Below are 25,875 nucleotides of genomic sequence, written 5' to 3' on the forward strand. Positions count from 1 at the left end.
CTATCAAAGCCTCCAGTAAACCTGCTGAAAATATAAAGTAGAAGTGGAAGATCAGTCTTGCAGTTACCTTCGTCCTAATGTGATTTTACAGCAGCGAGTTGGGTTTGACCTGCAACTTCAGTCTCGATGCCCATTTTGGGTGTGGATAATTGCATCACGAATGGAAACCCGGCTTCAAATATAGCTCAGAAACCAGCATACGTCATAAACTATGGGTGAATCTTCCAAAAGCTGGCTGAAGCAGCATTTTTCAGGGCTGTAGCTGGGCAGCAGCATGTGTCTAATTAGCAGGAGCCCCAGGACCGCTGATTAACGTAGTTCTACAGAGAGCGGCGCTTCTGTCATGTTGCATGTTAGCATTGTGTGTGTTGCAATGTAATGTGCAAGAATCAGACATACTTCCACGCATACATCGCTGACCATTGCTAAATACCATGGCAACATCGCACCACCAGCAGAAGGATTTAAAGCCAGTGCTTCTGGGTTATTAAGCACACTTCCTGTTGCCTATAGGATGGATGCTAATTGTCATTAATGATAGTAGCCCCCCTCTGCCCTCAGTTGGGACGTGCGTCAGCATGCTCCAAACACGGGTTTGCTCACGAGCGCACCCAACACGCAACTGTACACTCACGCACGTAGCGCATATGCTCGCAGGCCTGATGCGAACCACTGCCGGCTGTTTTCAAAGACTTCCCTGCAGACGCAGGCGTCTGCCAGCCCTGCTATAAATCACACGGAAGCTGGTGCTGAGGGCAAAGCACACCTTGTCCGCGTCGCCCCCCCTCCCCTGCACTGAATAAACCATAACATCCTGCCTCTCGTGCTGCCCGACGCCCCTCTGAGCTTGACCTTAATGAAGACCCCCCCCGTGCCCTTGTCTCCCCGCGTGTTTCTCCACTCACCCCTCACTCCACCGCTGCCTCCGCTGAGTCCTATAGACGTTTCAAAAGCTGGGACCAGTTTTCAGGCACCGATCTAACACCCAAACTGTTTTCCATCTTCATTTGATTGGGACTTTTTAAAAACATTTTTTTGGATTCCAATGACTTCCTGAATGGAATGCGGGATGAGAAAGTAAAAAAAAGAAGCACAAAACAGCAGGAAGCAAACGCTTAACAGGAGGATGCCGACACCCTCTTCCTGTCGTGTGCCGGCTCGGTTCAGGTGCTCCGGGCCAATCAGCTCCCTCCGGTCCATTTACCTCAGGGTGTGTCAGATTTGGCCGAGAAGGTCCACTTTCCACCGCGAAGCCTTCTGGAGGAAGTATAATGTTTCTGGAAAGAAAAGGAGAGGGTTTTTCTGCCTGCTTAGGTTCATAATAGAACAATGACCCCCTTTCCTTACTGCCCGACAGACATAAAGTTAACAAAGAATAAAGAATGTGAGGAGTGTTGGGTTATCTGTTGCTTATTTCCCTTTGATTTTTACTACAGCACTGGGAAATGCTGAGCAAATAATCCAGCCCAGGGTTTGGTTCTTGGCATTCCACTAAAAGGCATCATTACAATCAAAAGCCTGCTTTGATAAAGGGAAATTAAAGTCTCCTGTGTGTTTCTTGGCATGCGAACCGCACAAAACGTTACCTTTGCTAAAATTAAATCCTAAGTATTGCCAGTGAGTTCTCTGGTACGCAACAGTGTCTTTTAATTTAAAAACTCAAGCTTGTTTTAAAGTGGAATTTGTATTTTGAGCAAATGTTTTTGCCTATTTTCATCAGTGTCTCATCGTGTGTCTATGTGTGTGTGTGTTGTTGTACATGCTGTATAGTGGGGACCAGGCTATGAATTTCACTGTTTAATTATGACGGATCCAATTTGGTTTAAGGCTAGAGTGGAACATTTGGCTGTGATGGTTTGGGTTAGGGGTCAGTGAGAGTCCTCACATAGTGTGCACGCTGAGCACGTGTGATAGAATACCTCAATTTGTAATTTAATGACCACATCAGGTGTCCTGAACCAATTCCATCACATGAGCCTGATTTTGTCCAAAACACTCAGAATTATGTGTAAAATTATTAGCATCAACTTATTTACTACACTATTATTAATGAAAGTCTCTCTTTCTCTCTTTGTCTGTCTCTGTCTCTGTCACACACACACACACACACACACACACACACACACACACACACACACACACGCTGTGTCTTTAGCTAAGCCAGAGGACAAGTGATGCTCGGGGCTGTTCCTGCTCCCATTGGCCTTTTCCTTGCAGGAATCTCCTCTTCCTGCGGAAGTTTGTTGCAGAGCGCTCGCCTGTCATCGGCGCCTGGCAGAGGAACGTGACAGTGGCTTTATTCACCCGCTGACCTGTAAAAGAGGACAGGGGGGGGAAGCAGATGTGTGTGAGTGTGTGTGTGTGACCTGACTCAGGACTTCTTTTCTCTCCATTAAGGTGGTGTAATGAATGTTTGTGATCAGCAGAAAAGGCTGTTTATGCAACTCCAACAACACAAATGCACCCCCCCACCCATGACCACCCCCCCCCCCACCCCAGCCCCCTATTGTTTCCATATTTGCAGCAAAAGCAACAAACCTAAACATCACTAATGAGTTAGCGTTAGCTGCTTGGCTGTATGTTCCACTTTGCATGTCACAACAGCAGAAACTTTTGAGGGAAATAAAAGCCGCCTGCAAATGGTTTCATACAGTTAAAAAGAGAAAATCAGACGGAGGAGGAGACGGAACTGATGTCCATCTTGTCCATCTGCTCTGATGGGGTCCAGCCAGCTCTTTTTTTGTGCCACCAGACCTTTCCCCATCCCACTCCGGACTCAACTGCCCCAAGAGACCCAGTCACTGGCCTTGTCTTGACCCAGTTCAGACCCTCACTTCTGGGCTCTGTGATCCATCCGCTCTCCCTCCCTGTCCTCGTGGGGGTGGGGGTGGGGAAGGGGGTGGTTGGCTGTTCTACAGAGAATCCTCAGATTATTAGATGGTCACTTAAGAGGTGACGGGAGAGTGAAGCACTGTGCTCTTAGCCGAAGATTATCCTTTAAAACGAAGGGACGCTGGCGAGGAAAGAATGGGGAAAAAGGAAAAAAGGGGGGGGGGGGGGGGGTAGTGAGGATGGTTGGAGTGATAGCGAAGGAAACAGAATTACAAGTTGAAAAAATGCGCGCGAGAGAGGGTTAATGACAAAATACGAAAGGCTGAGATGGAGGCGCGGCAACAGAGCAAGAGAGGGAGAGAAAGGTAGAAATGGAGAGCTGGAGAGAGGAGACAGGAAGGATGAGCACAAGAGCTGGATTAAGCAGAAAAAACTGTCAAGCCTTCGCTAAAATGAAGACCGCATGTGCTATATGGGGGTTTAGCTAACTTCTTTATGATTTAGTCCTAAAACATCGCAAAAATCCTTCATTTAAGACATTTAAAAAACACATTTTAGGCCATCCACGAACACAAGCACGCTGCTGGAAGGATATGTGTCTGGGCTGAACCAAGAGATTAGCAAGGTTCTAATATTACAGATTGCTAATCTAGCTCAAAAGATTGTGCATAGATCTAAATGACATCAGACGTAAAGATAAACAATCAACAGTTTTAGCAAACAATGGCCAATTTTCATATACTAGTTTAATCTGGTTAAAGATCCTTTGCTTCATGTTTAGTGATTGGTAAAAAGAAAACGTGGAAATATGATGGGCATCAAACTCACCTAAACAATTGAATTCAGAGTAATTTCTTAGAATATTATCTGCAGACCCTTTGTGTTAACGGCCACACAATCTGCAACTCCTGGACCTGGACACCGCAGCTAAAGTTTTACGGCTCCAGCTCAGGTGATGTAGGTGACCAAAAGAACAATAAACGAACTCATCCAGAAACAAATAAGTGCTAAAACTTCCATTTTACTTTTGGAAACAATCTGAAGGAACCGCAGACATCACACATGACACAGAGGGCGAGCTGGGTGGACAGGAGGGACGGACGGGGAGACGGGAGCGACCCCTCCCTCCTCTCTTCCATGTTAATCTCCTCATTTTCATTTCTCTTACCATGTGGGATTAGAATGATTTTATTTAAAGTGTCAGCTTGAGCTGCTGGATTGAGAAATCTGGATTTTATGGGGATTATTATTACAGGGAACACACACACACACACACACACACACACCACACACACACACACACACATGAACACACACATGCACTCAACCACACACAGATTTTTCTTCTCTTACTCACTAATGACCCGCATCATCAACAAATGATATTTATCCTCAAATTCAGAGACAAACACACATTGTGATACACTTCAGCGTGTGTGGTGCGATCGTCTCGGCGACATTTCCAGCCAAACTTTCCCACAACCAGTTTAGACCACTTAGCAACAGCCCCACGTGTGTGTGTGTGCGCGCGAGCGCGCGTGTGTGCTTTGCTCTTCATTCCCATCTTTGGCTGAACGCGTCGCTCTTCCCGGCGACCCGGTCCAGGCCGAGTGAAACGAGGTGAGCGGCGGACTCTAACCAAAGCTTTGCCCCCTTCTGTCAGATTTAACATCTAATCTACATTAGGCGAAGGCTTCCACCACTCAGGGGGAAAAAAAGAAGAATAAAAAATGCCATCACCTTTTCATCCTCGGGCCAAGCCTTTTATTCCGCCTCTTCTCATTACATTAAAGGATGAGGGAGGCTGCGCGGTGGCTGAACGGTATTTAAAGACACCATCCTCTCATCTGTTTAATTTCTCTTTATTTAAGAGACTCCCTCCGCCCTTCAGCGCTCCCCGTCTCTGTTTAATTTCTCTTTATTTAAAGTCTCCCGACCTTCATCCGGCTGATTGATCTTTGTCTCTCCGTAAATGACGTGGAAGAGTTGTTAATCCAGGCAGGGTCGCAGTCTGAGAGGAGGCGCAGCGACTTCCCACGGCTGGGGTCACGCTGGTGCCGATTCTGGCGCTCCACGTGCACCCGAGGGTGAACAGACTCGGTAAACCTTCAGTTTATTGATCAATCGGGAGCAAAAAGGTGATAAAATTTCAGATTATTGATCTGAAAACTTCAAAATCTCACCTAAAATCTCAGGCGGGAGAAATAATCATTCTCTCAACATTGGTGGAAGGTCGGTGTAATCTGGAACACACACACACACACACACACACACACACACACACACACACACACGCACAGATCTGTAAGAGCAAGGCCTTGGGAAGTAGGTTAAGCAGGCCTGGATCACCTCTCGCTGCTCTCTCCCAGCTTAGAAGCAGGGAGGCCGGGTGGGAGGGATGGGTGACAGAGGTGAAGAGGATGGGAGAGGAGGAAGGAAGAGGAGGAAGAGGAGGAGGAGTGGGGGCAGTGGCGGAGAAATCTTCTTCCAGGACATCTGTCAAAGAGCGCGACTTGTGCGCTGCTTCTTTCACAGCCTCCAGTGTGACCCGCAGATTCCCTCTTGCATGACTGCCCAAAAACTATGAGCGTTCTACAGGGGGCCGTGGCCCCTGCACTTTGGCACGGGAGACCCCTTTGAGACCCCTTTAAGTAGCGTCTCACGGCAGGAAGTTGATTTAGGCGAGTTTTAAATGTTAAGCAGAAGCTGTGACAGGGGAAACAAATCGACATTTCGAGCTCTTTCGCTCAAAATGTCAATTGCAATACTTTATTTTATCCACGCGTGGGTTCAAACTTTAGCCAGTGTTTTGTAACCTCACTGAGAAGCCGAGCCGACACAGAACATATATGAGAATATCTGTCCTCGTCCTGCAGGTGTTTGGGCTGTACAGTAAACAACAATGCCTTAAACGCATATAATGGGACACACAAACACACGAGCACAAAAGGCTTATTGTGTGTTGTGTGTCTGCTAAACCATTCGTTTTAATCTGGGATTATGGTATTCCCATCGAGATGGCACCGGAGAAAACAATGCTTCATTTCATGGGAGGAAATGTGCAATAATGATGTTAACACCTCAATCTGCCTTATTTAACCCTTACATAAGGTCTCTGTCTGTTCCACAGACACACGTGCACACACACACACACACGCGCGCACGTATTTAAATCTATGAACTCAATGTCAGATTTCACAAGATGCATTTTTTTTAAGAAATGTGTGTGTCCGTGAGAGCCAAAAAGAGAGCGAGTGGGAGAGAGAGAGCAAGAGACTGTGTGAACGCACTACGGAGAGTAGCTGCTCCCAGGGGGTGTAATCAGACACTAAAATTGTCCATTAACACACTATCAAATCTATTCTTCTCCACTGTGTCACACTTCCCCGAGCCATTTGTGGCGTTAGTGCTTCAGCCTTCCTGCCTCTTTACAATAATAGGATGCTTCTTTATGAATAAAGCCTTCATCACCGCCTCAAACCTACACAACTGACACTACGTGTTGCCATTAATCAGACGTGTGCACGTGCAGAGGCAGATTTTGGGTGCCCCGTTCCTGGATCGGTGGAGAAGGACTCACATTTGAATGCCGGGGATCACACATGATGGCCACTTCGCGTGTTTGGAGGTAACAATGGCTGTATTTTCATTGTGAGGCCCCAGGTGTTGCCAGCTTCACACATGGTCACTCATGGCATTGGAGCTCTGGCACACACCGGCTAAACTGAAGACGGGCCAAGCGTGGCGTGCGCGGGCTGCTGTGTGTGCACGGACAAAGATTTAGTGTGTGTGAGGAAGAGAGCGAGAGAAACTCGTCAGTGTTGGTCTGGAATGCAGATGTGATACTATTCCCACAGTAATCAATCCAGCGACAAAACAACTCATATTTCTGCACGTTGAGCTCTTTTAGCTCGTTTGCAAGAGAATTTTAAAAAGCACATATTAAAAAAACCCATCATGGCCCCTCCCTTCTTTCAGGGGTTTAGCTGTTTACATTAGTGTGTCTTCATTTCAGGAGCATTTCATTATGGTAATTGCACAGTTGTGAGTGCATGTACACATGCATGAACATGCGTTTCTGCCCATATGCATGCTGGGTGTGTGTGTGTGTGTGTGTGTGTGTGTGTGTGTATGTTTGTGTGTGTGTGTGCATCTGCTGTGTGATCAGTAATCAGTTAGCAGTGGGCTAATGCAGCCTCCTTAACCCAGGGGCCTCATAAGACTGATCTGGCCCTGCCCAGCTCTCTGCCAGGGACAAATCCATTACCCAAAACAAGGACATCAAATGTCAACACACACACACACACACCACACACACACACACACACACACACACACACACACACACACACACACACGCACCAAGGTGCATTGATATAATGAAAGAGAAATAGTTTTATAAACAATTGGAAACTTGTAGCGTTGGTGATTATGTCAGTTTAGGAAATATTTTTTAAAAAAATTAATTCAAACATAATAACAGAAGCTAACTATGCAAGAAAAAGGTGGATTTTATAAAAAAAAGGAAATCCTCTGAGGGGGTTCCGGGCATTTCGTCAAGCCCCGCCTGAGCAAACTGCCATTCTACAAAAGGTTTTTACATAAACTGCTCTGAAAACATCCCCTCTGAAGTGGCACAAAGACCGAGGCTCCCCGTGGGCCCGATGGTAAGCAGCAGCGTTTACATATCAGTAGCCCTTGTAGGATCTACAGTGATCTGGCAGGTTGAAGAGCTTTAATGCTCTGTCACCCAGCAGGTCGAGTGTATCGATCCCCTGGGCGGTGCAGCTTTCTGGGCTGGCCTGCCTGGGTGACAGGGCCCCCTCCTGAGAATGTCCCCTGTGCCCGTACCCAACAGATGGCCTCAAAGAGGAACCAGAAACACAGGGCTAACATCCAGTTCTCGAGGAGCAGAGCAGAGGAGCAAATGGCCTGTTAATATTTCATACTGATACGCTCACTCATCTCGGTGCGAGGAAACGGACTCATACGAGAGCGGTGGCGCCTGTGTGTGTGTGTCCTTGCGTTTGCTGCATATTCAGCACCAAAATACTCATTCTACTAACAAAGTGAGGACATTCTTCACAACGTGGGGCCATTTTGGCTGCTCCCATAACTCCAAAAGATCTTTGAGGGTTCAGACATGGATTCATGATTGGGGTTAGAAATGAATTTAGCTGGGATGGTTGGGGTTAAGGTGGGTTATCTGTTATGTCTTTCAAATCCCCACAAAGACAGAAATATGAGAATGTGTATGTGTGCTCAGACAGATCATAAAAAAATAAATGTGAGACATGAAGCAAATGTGCACATTTTCCTAAAGGTGAACTGTCATGGGAGCAAAAGCTATAGGAGGAAATAACAAAAAGGAGGCACAAAATGAATAAAAACGATGCACACGTGCACACATGTACTCCTCCCCAATTACTCTCAGTGCCAGATCCTTTCTTAAGCCAGCACACTTCTTTTAAGCGTAACCTGCTTGCTAATAGCCCATAACCTCTGTACAGATCAGTGGAGGTTATGCTATTTGCTGGTCGGTAATTGCCCTCTTCATCAGTACTCTGCCCGCGCAGGCAGCAGTGCGGCCAGCCCTGGGGTCCTCCTGATGTCATTAATGCGTGATTAGGGCCGGTGGGGAGCAGCAGTTAGGAGGTTAAAAAGCCCCTGACAGCCCTCATCATCGGCGAGGAAACCCTGAGACTGATGCAGGGCCTGGGCAGATGGGCGAGAGCGCGCGGTTGCCAAAGCTCTAACTTGTTTTTCCCCCTCACCTCCAACAATCACGCCACGCTAATAAATGGCGCGGACACGGGCGCAGTGGCACTGACACAGTCACACACACCCACGGACAAACACGGGTTCAGAAAGTTTAATGCTGCCGCTAAAGACGATTCAGAGTTCACCACGCATGAAGGAATAAAGACACAGATGATGATACAGATTGAATTAGGGACGCGAACTGATCCTGGGAATATTCGGCTGGAGTCAAACTCGATCCCAGCAACAGGCGAGAGCGTGTGCCGAAGGGTTCCATCACGTCAGGCATTTCCTTTAAGTTGTTATCTTTAATACATGAGACGATTTCCAGCCCCGGCAGCCCAACAAAGTCATTAGACGGGGAGGAAAAAGATGAAATATATATCAAGCTTCTCTCCGCGGCACCAGCCCCTCCGCCCCCTCCCCTGTGAACAGGTGGCTGAGTTGAATGAGAGGGTGCGCTAACTTGGCTGTCACCATGTTTTCCAACAGAACCGCTGCCTTCTAAAGCCAAACCGCCGTGAATTATACATCTATGGCAGTAATTCTCTCAGAGGAGAGTGCGGGAGAGAAAGTGTGGGGGGGGGGAGAGTAGGAGAGTTAGAGAGATTAATGGCTGGAGTGGTTGTTTTTGACGCGGCGATCCTTGGCTGCGCTTCCTGCCCGCCGCTTATTGGCTTTTCAGAGCACATTTATTTATTTCGTTAACAAGAGAGAGCGGCCATGTCGCTGTCACTCTTTTGGCCCGCGCGGTGCCAGAGCAGACTTGTCATTTCCTGCGCCGTGGCGTGGGGCCTTTGAACCCCGCCGTCTGAAAGTGCCGCATGGAAGCGTCACAGCTTTGCAAGAACTCCTCCACACCGTTACACAGAGAAACGTTTTACTGCTGAAGGGCACCAGTTTGGATTCAATCTGTCTTAAAAAAAAGAATTTATCAACCTATTGCACTATAGTTACTGTATAAAAGGGTTTTTAATACTAACTTTATCCATTGGAATCACATGAGTTTGTGCTAAAACACAATTTAAACTCCTCTATCTGAAGACGTGAGAAGCCAGTTTAGGCTTTATAATCTGATATGAATAGTCAATCTATTGACTAATCTGTGTTCAACCTCCCGAGAGAATGCGCACAAAAGGCCCTCGGCGGCTCAGCCAATAAACGCATTCACGTCAGTTTCAACGCGGCGCGGTGTGTTCCAACACAATCTGCCCGGGAGGTCGTGACCTCCGCGTCCCCTGCCTGCGGAATAAAGAGGACCTCAGGTCGGGATGACAGGAGAGTCTTCCAAGGAGTTCATGTTACCACATGTCATAATAACAAGAAGCTACTGTTCCCCCGCCAGGCTCCTTCCTCCTTTGTCTTGGAGGGGCTCTGGATGGGAGCAGACAGGACGCGCTGGCAGAGCTGAAACCGAATATTATCATCGGGGGGAATCTTGTTTCAAGTTACCGAGGGCTGAGCCGTGGGTGCAGCCCCCACTTCACACGACAGGAGCACTTTTTCAACACGCGGAAGCAAGTTTTTGATTCTCGCCCGCGTCCTATGTTAAAAGAAACAAACTCCTTCCAGTTTAATTCCTTGAACGGTCTCCCGCGGCCACACACTCGCACGTTCAGACCGACGCGCCGGCCGCTTTATTCCTCTCACTCGGGCGCCACGGCGATTGAGAGGTCAATATCTCACTTTACCGCCTGCTACACTTTCTTCTGTCACTCACAGCTCCCTCTCCATTCAAACAGCAGGTTAGCCCAACAAAGGAGACCGCAGGGGAGCTTCCCCGAGCCTTCCGCTTACACACATGCGCACTCACACACACACTCATAGCAGAGACCGTGCAGGCTGCGGCGCTGCTCGGAGCTTGACGGGCGCTTTGTGCTCATCCGTCAGCTAACCCCTAGGTCCTGAAGATACCTTCAGTCAGCAAGGATGGCTCCCTGAAAGGAGGGATTCACACAGCTCTGAAATATTGATACCTGCAGCTCGGCAACCTTTTGACCCCAGCCTCACGTTCTTAGAGTGCACGGAGGGGGTGGGGAGGGGGAATCTGCTTGGCTAACGAGGGTGCAAAAAGTAGAAATTCGGCGGGAAAACAATCAATTACAGTTGGGGAAAGTTTGTGAAACTTTTAAAAAATGATCCACTCCATAAAAGAGTGAAACACTCACTAGGGGGCAGATCTCACAGAGTTACCCTTTGAGTTCAGGACAGAGAATTGGCGTGATCGCGGCAAAAGATGGATGGAGGGAGGGAGCCGGGACAGGGTCGGAGGCTTGACATTCCTCTGGGCGATGTGTGTCTCATCAGTGGACGCGTTTGGATTCTTTTAACGGGAGTCGATACCCCCTTCCGCTTCCTAAGCACTCACTGTGAGCTAAGCTGGGGTAATGCCATTTAACAGGGACAATAGGGCCTCTTTAAAAAAAAGCAGCTTTTAACTGGGCGAGCGCATGAGGATATCAATACAGGCGATAGTTTTCCACGTGCGATCAAACGCAGAGACGGAGGCGTAATTCTCAGTGAAGAAGCAAACAGATAAATAAATGAAATGACTGGAGGGTGTGTTATTCAAAAGAGAAAAGTGTTCCTGTTTTTGTGTTGTATAACATACAGGCGTTCGCTTTGTGCCCCCTCCCGCGTTTCCCCCCTTTTCCCTGAGTCCCCACTTTCTTTTTTGCTCAAACACACATGCTCCTGAATTTGTGCTTCAAGTTTAAAGCGCAAATTTCAAAGGCGACTGGGCGCCGGTATCGACGCTTTAGACAAAAGGGCCAACTCTTAGGAGATAGAGGGGACATCTGAGGTAGAAAAGAGGCCGGGAGACAGAATGAAAGTGGGGTTAGTGAGACAACGGGGGACACAGAGAAGGAGAGAGTGAGGGAGACAGAGCTGGAAGAGAAGGAGGGGGCACCATTGCACGCTTTCAACTGCCTTTTGTGGGCCTCTCTGCAGATGTCACCAGCTGTTCCCCTGCACGGAGGGTTCCAGAGCGTAGAACATCGCCTCCGGCCCCATCCTCGGCCACCTTTCAAGTGTCAATCAGACGGGAGGTGTCGGAGGGGAGCGCGGGAGGAGGACCGGTCGAGGGAGGTAGGAGGAAAGGGTGGGGTGGCTTCTGTGGAACAGCAAAGGGGGCCAACAGACTGGGCTTCGGTCACTGTCCTGAGAACGGTGCCAGCAATTCGCCATTGATTAAGCCCCCCCCCTCCTCAACAACCCGCTCAATAACACAGAGAGGATGGAGCCAGCCGTGTGTAGACAAAAGAGGCCCGTGGGCAAGGTTAGCTGGAGATCAGACGGCTGCAAGGCTACTGCATGCACACGGCTAGTGTTAGCCACAGTGGTGAGCGAGTCCTGATAGCCCGTGCCCACCGCCCAACCCCTCCTCTATCACTTTTGCTCCTTGGTTCAGAACACGCAGGACCGTGAGGGTGACCTACCATTAAATGTGTATGTTGATGCGAGCGGAAGGGCAGGCGGCAGCAGGAGCGGGAAAAGTTGTTAGCGCGAGTGAACAAGCAAACATAAAAGAGGCTGACATATGGCGCGATTGACACCGAGACAAACAGCGTCTAACGAGGAGTAGAAGGTGCGCTTATCACCGTTTAACCTTGGAGCGTCTGCTCGGCCGACATAACTCCGAGACACTTTTATTGACGGCATCAATATCTGCGCTGTACGCGTCTGTGTGCATAACCTTCTGATCCCACAGGGGATGATGGGGCTGGGACCTGCGGCACAGAGTCATTTAATCACTCAGACAGGGTCAGTCGTAGAACCCCGCACAGGAACCCAAACGATTCTTCTGAAGTTTACATTGGCAGACAAGGCATCAAAAACGGTGCTGCTGTCACATTGATGTGACATAATTCAAAGCCTGAAAAAACACAACGATTCTCCGGCTTTATTGACAGCCTAAAGTGCAAGTCCCAGACTCTCAATGTGTCTTATCAGGCGCTGTAAGTAGGTCTATTATACACACTATTGCAGCTGCCCGACTGATAACCTCTGGGCCCAGGCTGTAAAACAAAAGGCCTTTGAAGAGGAGAGGAACCGGTGGGTTTCGTGTGATTTATGTCCTCTCCAAACACGCTGGCTGAGCACAGGTCTCAGACCACAGCTGACCTTGGTGCTTCCTGTCACCTCATCCTGTGTCTGCACACATACCCACCAAAAAACATGCAAATAAACGGAACACCTGAACCGACACAAATGACTAAAATCACCTCGAGCCGCAGCGGTCCACGACTGGCCAGATTATTGTAGTCAGACAAATGCTAGGACCGGTTGCTTTGTGTTGACGTTCCAGACTAACCGTCTGGCTGGAGGAGTCTCTGCTTCTGTGAATGAAGGGAAGCTGTTTTATATATAGAAGACGGCATAAATTTAGCACATTTATCTTCATTTCATTGACTGGAGGGACTTTTTCGTAAATAAAGGATAAAGGCCCATTTCTTGTTGCGCTTTGGTATCAGCTCACACGGGTACCTTTCCAACATTCCCAGGAACTTTTCTTAACAGGATTTTATCTACCTGGGTACAAAAAAAGCACAAAATTTTAAAAAGCCCTAAGGGGCTCTTTTCAGGGAAACTTTTTTAGTCAGGGCAAAGTTTTTTCCTTCGGTTAATTTTGATGGGGAAAAAAAGGGTTCCTGTGGTGGAAAAGAGGACATATTTGTTTTTAAGCCCAGTTTAAGGAGAAAAAAATGCAGCTGATAGATCTAGAAAGAAACACAACTGTTGTGCGCTCATTATAAATCGATCAGAAGGATATTTCCCGTCTCGGGAACAAGAGATGACCCCTCGCCGCGCTGTCATCGCTAAACAAAAGAAGGCCAAATCGCTCCTGCCTGTCAGACATGTAGCAAAACACGACTTCAGTCCAGAGAGCAGCACTTTTTTTCCTAGGGGTAATATCCTTTGGCATTAATCACAGCAGTCGTAAATCAAAAGAGCGTGACCACCCCTCCACCTCCCCCCACCAACCCCCCACCACCCCCCTCCAGGGCTGTACCCCAGGTCCTCCGCCGTTAGAGAAAGTTTAAAAAATCATAAATCAAAAGAGTGACCTCGGCCACACGCCATCCTCCCCCCCCCCGTTCCCCCTCCCGCCACACTCCCGCCGTCCTCTCATCCTCCTCGACCTCCCGGCATCAAAGTTCACCAAACGCGTCAGAAATCAAGAGTGGCTTCCTCAATATTTCCTCCTCCTCCACCAGATTTGCTGCCACCACTCGCTGAACTCCACATCCACACGGCCGCAGGGTCACCGCCAGGTCTCGTTGCTGACTGGCGGAATGTGTCTTTGTCTCCCCCGGCACCACACTCTGCTAACTTTGGGAGTCTGCTCGCTCGCTTATGGAGGTGGCCCCGTGGTCACAGAGTCCCGTGTTTTCCTGATCCCCTCCTACAGAATTGGAAAATAGCAGGAAATGTATATCTGTCATTGTCCATTCAGGGGATCACCTGTAAGGAAACAACGAGGCCAGCAAGTGCTGACACAATCATCCCCGCGCCTAGCAACACATCCTGGTTCCGGCCCAGACGCGAGGGACCGTACAGTACGTCTGAGCCGCTCCGCTTCCTGCCGCACAAGGCAAAGAGAGGGGGTCAGGATGGACGGCAGGTTATCACGGGCTGGACGGGGAATTCTGCAGAGAGAAAAATAATAAGGTTAGACGACGGAGTGACGAGACAAAGAATCAGATAATGCGGAGCCGCTTGTCCTGGAGTCGCATGAGAAAGGAGGAATTGGAAAATCACACAACTGTTTAAATGACCTCATTTATGTTCAATGATTCCGAGTGGCCGTGTTTTGGTTTGGGTTTTCCTCTGCAACACATCGCGCATGTTTTTAAATGGACGCGTTTTTTTTTTCTTAACCCTGACTCAGCGAACAACTGCCGCTTGGTCTTCTCCGCTGTCGTCACGTCGCGTCCTTCCCATCACGCAGAGTACCAGGAAATCACGGCCCCTGGAGAGACGGGAAAGAGACCCTGTTTATCCTGATGAAAAGCCGTACTCGTGATCCCGATCCAGCCCTGCACCTGGCCCCAGTGACGTGCCAATAACGTACCCCCCAACACATACACACACGCACGCACACACACACACACACACACACACACACACACACACACACACACACACACACACACACACACACACCATAGCCAAGATATACACGCCTCAGAAATGGAATGATAAACAGGTTGTGGAGAAAATCTACCCAAGAATCTTAATCACAAAATAGTGAAGGTTGTGGGTGCCAATCCCCTGCTTTCGATGCTTAAGAGTGTATCGTATATTGTCGATTTACTTTTTTTAAAACGTCCATCATATATTATTTTTTAATGGATGGCTTGAGGAAATAGATTTTCAAAGTTTTCACGGCTAATTTTAATTATTGAACACAAACTTTGTGTGAACGTATGTGTTGCTTCACATTTCTGGGATTGTGTGTGCCTACACTTTTGTTCTCAGGTGAGCAGGTGATCTCAGAGGTCAGGCTCTGGTAGATCCATCAGTCAGGCCGGGATATTCTTGACAGCATCATCAACAATGCTTTCGAAGAATTCTGGGGACACTTTTGCAATATGTTAATGTGCGTGTGGCTGAACTTTAAACTGAGCCACAAGCAAAATTAGACTTTTGATTTGTGCATGATCTCACCAGCACACCTATGTCATCCAGACTAAAAATACACAGGCTGAAACCACACTGAACCAGTGCCATGAAATCCAATTTGGCATGAGGACTTTGCATTGTGTGGCCAGTGAAAAAAAAAATAGAAAAGGGGGCTCTGAAATGGTTGTCTTTGTGTGCACGAAGAGTCATGTTGCAACCTGGTGGACTCAAAAGCAGCAGCAAAGTTTCAACCTGTGAGTTTCTTGCTCCTTTTGAACTGATCCCCCTCTTTTCTTAGCATTGCTCTCAAGCTCACTTCCAATTCTGTTCTTTACACCATCTCGAGTTCCGTTCTCACTTCTTTTCAGCCCACTTACTCTCACCTTTGAATTGAGGCAAAACTCGCTGGAATGAACAGCCTTTTTTTTGTGCTCTCATCCTCTCGGCACAAAGGCCTCTTAATGCTGCGCTGGCTGCCAGTTTTGGAGGAGTTCCATTGTGTTTTGGACCAGCACCTGTCACCGCAGTGTTAAAATGTGGAGAAGAGGGGCTGGATGGTGTAGGACGCCCTCAGCAGGCTGGGAGACGTGTGTGTGTGTGTATGCTTGGATTTGCACGTGCGTGAGCGCGAACGCACGCGCACACTCACAAGTTGCTCCTTGTTAAATTGGGAAGGGGTGTGATAGAGGTGTCATCGAGGTCATTCAATCTGTGGTGTGTGTGTGTGTGTGTGTGTGAGTGTGTGTGTGTGTGAGTGTGTGTGTGTGTGTGTGTGTGTGTGTGTGTGTGTGTGTGTGTGAGTGTGTGTCCAGACCAGGCGCCAATCGTCCTGATAAAAGCCCTTTGACACTCAGCTGTTTAACAGCTTCAACTGTTTTTGCTCACTGGATTAATCACACACACACCCACCCACACACACGCACACACACACACACACACACCTACACCCAGACACACACACACAAACAGCTACTTAGATGATCATGCGACACACGAATGCATCAGAACAGGCTTCAAGCACGTGCACGCTCTGTCTGTGCGAGGACGTAAGTGGATAGCTGAGATATCATCACAACAAGGACACACACTTCCAGACGCAGTGAAAAGAGCCAGTTGTTGCGACATATCACTTTCAGCGGACATGACAGGCGCATGTGATGCGGAGACGCCACAGAAGTGTGTGCACGTGTCCACAATTTATTTTTCCAGTTTTGATTGAAAAATCTGGGACAAAGATCAATGAAATACAAACAAAATCATGACGGTAAGAGTGGAAATGCCTTAATTATACGTTTATATATGACTTTAACTTACCTAAAAAGACTTTTCACCACTTGCTCACCGCAGTCAAGTAACTTGGATTTGGTTTCTGTAGACATTTTACCCCTGTTGGACATCACTAGAAGTATCTAGAACCAATTCCAAAGTAGAAGAAAGAAGGATTACGACTCCTTGGATCTCTCATTAGTATCAGCTGAAATGTGCACGTGAAGAGATGGCCGAAAGTGCCATGAGTGAATCAGGGGTTTGGACCCAAAAAGACCACAAACAGGAAAAAGATGAGGGAGTTTGCCTCCTAATGCTGTTTGATATGTTTAGCTAAAGTTAGCCGCCATAAGCTCACATCATATCAACTGTTTCCAGCAACACTCCTCACACCAGAATAGACTGGTATTTTTAAACCATTGCTCCCATCGCGGTCTATAAACCCGTGTGTTTAACCACAGAAGAGTGACAGCGCTGATGAAGAGAGGACGCAGTAACATTGTGTAAGCGGCTTAATGTGCACGTTTCCTGGGCTGTTCCGTGTTGCGGATTCTTCGGAGGTCATTGTGTCGCGTAAACAGAATCTGCGTCGCGGTGGGAGACTCCTCCCCCTGAATAATCTACGTCTTTATTTACGTGACGGCCTGGTTCAGAACAGTGTGCTAATGTAGGTGAAGACCAAAGCGCTTTCTCCCGGACCTGCTCCTCCTTCCCTCTGCGATGTCTCCATGACTGGGGTTGACCTCTCGGTTGCATTTGCAGCCCTCAAGACCGTCCAGCCATTATCTCATCTTATCCGTCGCTAAGACCCCAGCGCCCCCAGTCTGGGCCGTGGAGAACCTAAGACGCTCTTGGCTGCTGACATTTCCGAGCAGATGTTTCTCCACCCGGTGCTTTTATCGCCGCGGCTTTCTTTCTTAGAGGGGCGGAGGGAGGGAGGAAGAATGGGATAAACGGAGGGGAGGAGGTTTATAAACATTAGAAGGCCAACAGCTGGTTGCTTCTCGCTCCCTGGGTGCATTAACCTCTTTGGCCCTCTTGCAGCAGTGCCGCCACAAGGAGCCTCTCAGCATCTGGAGCTTAAGTAGGGGGAAAATATCACAGTCATCACAGTGAGGGGACAGAAAAGCCTGGAAACAGCCAGGAAGATGAAAACAGATGCAGACACTTCCCCTTTTTCAGCCGCCTTTTCTTGATGAGCTCCTGTTTCTGGTTCGGCGAGGTTCCCCTCCCCCCCTCCGCCCACCTGGCGTAACCTCTATCTTTCTGTAAGTGTGTTTTCACACCTGTACATCAGTGCGTCCGCAGATCAAGTCGGTCGCCGTCCAGCAGCTGCCATTTTGAACATCCTCAGTGTACCTTTTCTTGAGTAAACAGGCCGATTGTCTGCGTCTCTCTCAACCCTGCAGCTGCTTCTCCTTAATCCACTGTCATCATTACCGTCATCATCGCCATCATCTTTATAATCATCAGCCTGCTTAAACACAAATAACAAAGGTATAAACACACAATAGCCCCCAGTAGGTTTGTGGAACACATCAAGGATTAGCAGGAGAAAAGACAGAAGGTTTGCCGTCTTTATTTGAATAAGCAGCATTTGCTTCATGCCGGGCTGGGCCCTTTTCTTCATCTTTGCTCAGTATTGGGTGTTGTGTGCTTAAGGGAAAGGTGTGCGAGTGTGGGTGAGGGCGCAACAATAGGACAGGTGCTCCTGAGTTTACCTTCAAGCAATTTGTTAGCTCAGGGAACAGACGCATAGAGATCTGGTCCCAGCTAATATGCCAATATGGCCACCACAGAAGCACATTAGCGTAGCATGTAGTGACAGCCTGACTCTAAAGCTAATGCCCAACATATCAGGGTCAATAAATTCCCAAATGGGTAAAATAAGGTAGTTGTTTGCAGCTCATTTCCCTGCTGCTGACCCAATAAATCCTCTAGAGAATTCGGTTTTGTGTTAATCTCCAATATTTTGTGTGATTTCAACGGCAGGTTTTTAACATTCCAGTTGAAGTCAAGACATTATCCTTTGAACAATGCCAAACTGCCTTATTGTTACATTAAATATGCAGTTCTTTCATAAATAAAAGCTGGTGTGCCCACCTGTGTGCGTTGTTTAATTATGTATCATCATTACTGTCTTTGTTCCCAAACATCCAACAAATCACCAAGCAAATGAAATCCTCCAACATTTTAAATGAGTAACCACGCGCAGCTAAAGTGAGCATCAACTGCTCAAATCCATCCATAAAGTAGCAAATTACCCAAGTTAAATGTCGTGACTTCACTTGCTGTAGCACATGTTAAATTTAGAGCGAAAATGAATTCACGCTGATGACCCTCCTAGAGTTTTCCTCGTCACCTTCTTGGGCTGCCCTTGCCTACGTCTTCTTAAACCTCAGAGAGCATTGAGTCATTTTCTCCCCACCGCAGGCTGGGTGGACACGTCCACGGCCAAGTCTCACCCGGCAGCGCAGCTAGAAATTAATTAAAGCCGAGGAGAAGAGGCCGAGGCGGGAGGAAAAAGGTCGGGACGAGCAGGAAGGGAAGGAAACAGAGAGCGGCGTGGTAACGGGACGCTGAGCAGAAGCATTGTGTGGCATGTGGACTCTGGGAACAGCGCGATCCTGACACAAATCCTTGGTAAGGGTCCTTTTTTCCTGCCCTCCCTCCCTCACCCTTTTCTCTCTGCCATCAGTAAATCCGGGTTTCACTACAACTTAAGCACTTAGCCGTAATCCCCATGAAGAGGCGATAGCCCTGCACAAGTCACTTTTCCACCATTAAAGGCATACAATAGGGGCGTGTTAGGAGCTCACTTAAATGGATTGAGCACAAAGCCTGTGCTTGATAAGTTTTGAGCTGGGAAGAATCCGCAGTTTACACCCCTCCTTTTGTGCATTCTCTTAGATGTACTTGTCTCAACAGTCTAAGCCGATTTTATCCCTTTTTGCGTTAGTTTAATTCCTGTTACATTGAAAGGCTTTAGACGACGTCCCATTTCTTTCTCTCCCTTTCCACCCACCCCCCCCGAACAAATGTCAGTGAAAGATGCACAATGGAGGATATCTCGCCACTTCCTGCAAACCGAACATCAGGGGATGATGGTCTCTTCTTGATATTTCCACAACTCTCCCTTCAAATTAAGCCACTGGTTCTAATCTTTCAGCGCGGCGCATCAGCCGGACTGAGGGGAAGGATTCTGATACGGTTGTCTCCGTCGGACGAAGGCTGCAGAGGAAGTGGACTCCGGCCTCTTCGGAAAACGCTAATACCCACCATCCTGCGGGGGCACGGAAGAACGTGTCCCGACACTGCTTATCAAAGCAAGAACACTGGAACACGAGCAGCCAAGACATAAATCCAGGGACAAAAAAGACAAAACAAAAGCATCGCTCGCCATCAAGGAACGGTTGGGAGAGACAATCCAAACATGAAATCAATTATTGCTGCAGTTTGTGCGAGACCCAGATAGGGGGTCATTCAGCCGGGGCCGCAAACGAGTCCTTTCCAGAGTGGGACCTCTGTAGTTTCAAGGACGTGGAAGGAGGTTTGAGGGTAGGTAGAGGTTGCTGCGGCCAGCACACCTCCGGATGCCGAAGAGTTCAGCCTCTAATGAAATGCTTTTAGCTGACAGAGGCAACGTGAGAGGGACACGGCTGAGTATTTAAGAGGCGATCTAATCCAGAGGTTTGAGTGTTCCCCGCTGCCACCGTGTCTTAAAGCAGATCTCAGTAGGAGGTGCTGAGATGCTCCTCTGGGTTCGGGCCTCTAATGCTTTGATTAAGCTCATCCAGCCAGGCCTGCGCTGCGGAGACTAAAGCTCCATTTAAGGACCAGACAAAGACGGGGCCTCTGGGATGGATAAGAGTATTAAATCTGACTGCCAGCCCCACAAACGCAGATGTAGATTGTGCACGACATGCATGGTGCAGAACGTTAGACAAAAACAACCTTGGGAGCACAGTTTTCAGGCATTTCCTTCATCCTCTGATGCATTGCTGCAGAAAACAAGGTGGTGGAAGTCCGGCTTTCCTGGCTGAGCTGGAACGCCGCTAACTAGCAGCTGTCAACCTGGCGGAGGAAGGGTCTTCTGCCGCACAAACGCTGACGTGCACTGTGCACTCTCTTGAGGAGAATCCTTACTCTCTCTCTCTCTCTCTCACACACACACACACACACACATGCATTTGCGCATTCACGAGCACCGGCACAGAATTTTATGTCGGGCAGGCCCAGATGGTCAGGGAGGGGAGCGCTGCCCAGCGTCAGGGAGGGAGGATGAGGGAAGTGGAAAAATAAAACTAACTAAAAAGAGAAAGTATGCATGCGTGGCTCCACCCCCTGCTGGTAGTCTGCGGTTAAACAAGCCCCGCCCTCTTTCATATTCAGTTAGAATTTGTCTGTCAGTCGTTCAGTTAAGCTAGGCTAACCCAGTTAGCTGCGAGGCGAGTGGCTCTGAAGTAGAGTCTAAATTTGTGGTCGTTCAAAATACTTTGAAACATGTTTGTCCGTGAAATCAATATCAGACGGAAGATCAAATCGCCAAACATTGAATCTAGTTCAGCTGATACAGTCTAAATATTCAACTGGCACAAACAAACAGCGAAAGAGGGGGGGGGGGCAAAACAAAGGCTGGCGTCGGAGCAGCAGAGATGTTTCTGGGATGTGAAATCCTTTGTCCAGATGGCGATATTTTTTCCCAGCTTTAATTCATTTATTTCATGTCACAGTTGCTCTTTGATCGCTGCTCTCTAATAATTAATGTGGTTTTTGCTGCGCGCCGCTCTTGAAGTCCTCGTTCTGGTCTCTACCAGCACGAGCTGGCTTTGACTTCAACACCTGATGGGGAAAAGCGTGTCTGTCTTTCAGTCACGGTTTAGGAGAAAAGGGGCTCCCTTTCCCTCTCTGGCTCTCTCTCTCTAACACACACACACACACACACACACACACACACACACACACACAGCATCTCTCCAGAGTGATTGGGATACAGTGTTTGGCACGTGTCACTCATTTATTATTGATCAGATCCAGCTGCTGTCATCCACGCATCATTTAGAGAAACACTTTGGTTTGTGGAAACGATCATCTTGGAGGTCAAAATTACTTCCTCCTGCAACTCCTACTGGTCTGGACATCGCAGAAAAATTCTTCTACTTATAATTGAATATAAATTCGGATTTAAGGAAGTAGAGTAGCACATGATTCATTTGACCTGAAGAAGATTTTATAGTTATTAAACATCCACTTTATTAATAGAAAAGAGACTCTGTGACTCTTGTCTGCAGCAGCCCGACGGCTGAATCCTGCTTCAGAACTCAGTCACTGACCAAGAAAGATCCGGTTCTTGCAGCCATTGTGACCGGAACATTAGTGCAAGCTAAGCTCCGTAGAAAGGTGTTTCTATGACAACCACACCAAAACCCTCCACATTAGTGTGACTGTCAGGTGTGAGTGTGTGAGTGTGTGTGTGTGTGTGTGTGTGTGTGTGTGTGTGTGTGTGTGTGTGTGCTGGACCGGTGACAGTGGAGGATAAACTGTTACACTGTTTTGTTTGTTTGTTTTGTTTTTGGTGCACGCTCTGGATAAGAGCATGAGAATTCCTCCAGCGTCTGACACCACGAATGCAACACGATCTGCCCACTTTTGTCTTTACCCTGAACAGAGGAACCGGGTGCGAGATGCACTTGTTGGATGAAGGTCTAGGGGATAAGATGAAGGGGGCAGCAGGGAGCTAATGAAGGGAGGGAAGGGGGGGGTGTCCTCTGCATATCCACTCGACCATGCCTGTTCTCAATACCACGTCCCCCCCCCCCCAACTCCTCTCTGACTCTCTTCGTTTTTTTGTTTTTTTCCAAATGCAAGTCACCGTGAAAAATGTGCTGGTCCAATATTTGCACAGAAGTGGTGCTGGGACAGGCAGATAACCTATCAGTATTTGAGTTTGGCTTCCCATGCTCCAAATAGCCATCCTCCGCCTGTTTAGCTTATTGATTGGCTTGGCAAGAAACTAGGTCCCCTCAGCAGTGACCAAGGTCATACAACACATGGACTCTGTGCCACCCATCTACCCCCCCCCCCCCCCCCCCCCCCCCAACAATACCCCAGCCCTTCAACGCCCACCACGGTCTCCCAACCGCCTCCTCCTCATTTCAGTCGCACACAAGATCACATGATGAACATGTATGTCTGTAGAATGGTTTTATATTAAAACTGTTTAAACCATTTTTAAGGGGTCCGTCCCATTTTCTATTGCTTTTCCTTTACAGGGTTGCAGGTTTTAAAATGCGAATTAACAAAAAAAGTGAGAACATTCAGAATAAATCGACGTATTCATACCTGAATGCTGAGGCGGAGGATTTTATTGTCTAGTAAAATAAGTGGGTCTTTGCTGTTAATTAAAGGGGCAATTAAAAGTCTGCTGATGTGAAACATTTAACTGCTGCATGTGATTAAAGCTTGAAATACATACGGTTGTAGTATCTTACATGTATGTGAGTGAGTATCCGTGTGTGTGTGTGTGTGTGTGTGTGTGTGTGTGTGTGTGTGTGTGTGTGTGTGGTGACTCAGGGCATGGACCAGAGGCAACGTTCCCGATTCTTCCGCGAGGATCGATGAGATTGAATTTTGAAGGTTTTCTCAGGGGCATCAGCTCTGCTTGTCAATACTGCTCTGTGTCACAAGTGCACTTTGTACACATGCATAGACACACTCACACAAACACACACTTCCAATTCAGTGTCCCACGCCAGACCTCCTCTGCCCCCCCCACCATCTCCTGCTCTTCTCGTCCTCAATTAAACTTGTCCCATTTTCATCCTTTCAGCCAGCGTGTGCTTGGATCCTCCAAGTTAATTGCTGCTGTTTTGATCTCTCCCTGCATTCTTTTACCTTATCAACACCTCAGGAAGCCTCTCAGGATTTGAGATACACACTTCTGGATCAGAACTCAGGAGAAAATGCTACTTCGAGTGTCAGTATTTGCTATCATTAGATTTCAGTTTCATGCACGTGTAAAAGAGCCATCAGCCTGACCTTCATGATCTTCAGGACCCCCAGCATACCCCCCCCCCCCCCGTTATCTATTGTCATGGGCTGAAAGTCACACGCAAACACGCAGCATTTGATAAACACACCTATAATCACTCACTCGTGCACTTAAACGTGGCCGTGGGGAGTTTAAATGTCATTGTCAGGGAGGAGCGGCAGCCCCGGGGCCACAACTGTGTGTGTCTGAGTCCGATCTGGTACCCTGCCACACGGAGCTCCAGGCCTGCCTGGAGGCTAAATTCAGCCTTGAAGGACATGAGACAGCGGGCGAGGAGAGGCTGCATCTCTCCTGCACCGAGCCAACATGTTCTGGTTTCAAACCAGAAGTGAAGCCTCTCGTCTTTTGATTGCATCTTCTCTCTGGCTCTGCAGCCTCCTGCAAGCGCGCACACACACACACACTCACACACACACACACGCAACGACATCTGCCTGCTGTGCCAGTGTGGGGCATCCACGCTCCATCATTGTCATCTCCCAGTCTCCTGTGCTCCTTCTCCTCCTTCATGTTCTCCTCCCCATCCCTCCATCCATCAGCATTTTCAGACACAATGCTCTGACAAGGGCACGTCCATTCTCTGGTCATACATCACCTTTATAGTGGGGTTTGGTGGGGGTGAGGGTGGGGTGGGGGTGTTGTGGCGCTGTCCCAAACTCCTTCACAAGCTGGGTGAGTGCCAGATATCAGTTTGTCCGTTTGACATTTCTCTTTGTGTCTGGGGTGTCTTTTTGGTTTGGTGACATTACCGGGGAGTTTTTAAAATCCTTTAATGTTAACCCGCCACCCACTCCAACATGTGGTAAAATGTTCACACTATTCTGAGTGCACCTCTTCATATTTATTCAAATGTAACTGTACCAGAAAAAAAAAGAAAAACCCCAAAAAACACATTTTATTCACTTGCATCAAAGCTCTCGATCAGCTAATTGACCAAGTTTAGCACTTAAATGATCAGAGCCAGATAACTTTTAAACCTCAAGTTAAAACGCAATGGTGGACAGAATATATGCAGTGGTAACTTGATTTACCTGTTTGGAAAGCATTTTAGAGATTTTTGGATGATTTTGTTTTCTGTCTTTGACCTAAAACAATGCTAGTAGGGACAGCGCTAGGTGCCACCCAGAATATGACATAAAATCTTTAAAAGCAGGCCGAAAATCATAAAAACAGCTAAAATCAAAGATCTCTGCAGCACTTTCCCCCTCCTTCCTTGCACTGCTGCGCAGCTTGAAGGACACCTCCTTCTCACCTTTTGCTGCTCCTCTTTAGCTTTTCTCCTCTGGCTCCATCTGTTGTTGTGATCCCTGCCTCTCTCACCTGTTTCTTCTCTCTTCACACCTGGGCTCTATTCTTGGCTTGTTGTTCGCTGCTTCTGTTTTCCAAAGTCCCATCTCTTCCTCTACCCCCCTCCCCTTCCAGCGCTCCATCTATCACTCACTCTCTCCTTCTCACCTCTCCATGCTACCTTCTTTCCATCTGTCCTTGCATCATTTCTCCTCTGGCTCACCTCTCATTAAGCCCCTGTGCCTATTGCCACCATGCCCAGCGTCCACCCACACGTCTCACACCTCTCTTTCCCAGTTCTTTCAGTGTTTTTAGGCTTTTATGCTTCCTTCCTGACCCATCTGACTTTGTGTCATTACGTTATTTTATTACCTGAAGTACTTCCAGTAAATAAACTGAATTTTTGTGTATTATTCTGCCGTTTTATAGTAGAAAAAAACCCTGTCACGCGATGGTCATTTTTTGGCCCCAAAATATACCAAAAATGCCATCATCAACTAAAGTGAATAGTTTTTACCAGCAGTAGGTGGACAGATTGTGACTAAGGTCAAGGAAGCCCCACGGCTGCACACGTGTTCTCTGACATCTTGGAAGTGTTTGGAACAAATTCTTCTAAATCCTTTTAATCCTCCTGGTGAGCCATTTCAAAGAAAAAGAGAACAACAAAAACTACATGTGGAAAGGGGTGATATCCTTCAATGCTGTTGCACTATTGTTATCATGCGAAAAACACTTGTTGGCGTCACCTGTTTTATTTTCTGTTTAGTGGTTATTCGTCCGACATCATACAATGATATTTTAGCCACGACACGCCCCTCCCGTACGCCTGTTTAGATCACCCGGCAGCCTTACCTTGACCGCGCGACTCCTCCATTGATCACCGTCTCTACTTCTTCGCTCTGGAATACAATGCATCACAAAGACCAAACAGTCCGTGAAGGGCTAAAATAATTGTTTATAATAGACCCTCCACTTGTAATGACAAGAGTGCCATGATGGGTTTTAGGGTGTAGACAAGAGCTCCCGCTTTGTTCTCAGGTAATTTTCTTTCC

Source organism: Takifugu flavidus, chromosome 19, assembly GCF_003711565.1.
Source record: "Takifugu flavidus isolate HTHZ2018 chromosome 19, ASM371156v2, whole genome shotgun sequence".
In the NCBI taxonomy this organism is placed as follows: domain Eukaryota; kingdom Metazoa; phylum Chordata; class Actinopteri; order Tetraodontiformes; family Tetraodontidae; genus Takifugu; species Takifugu flavidus.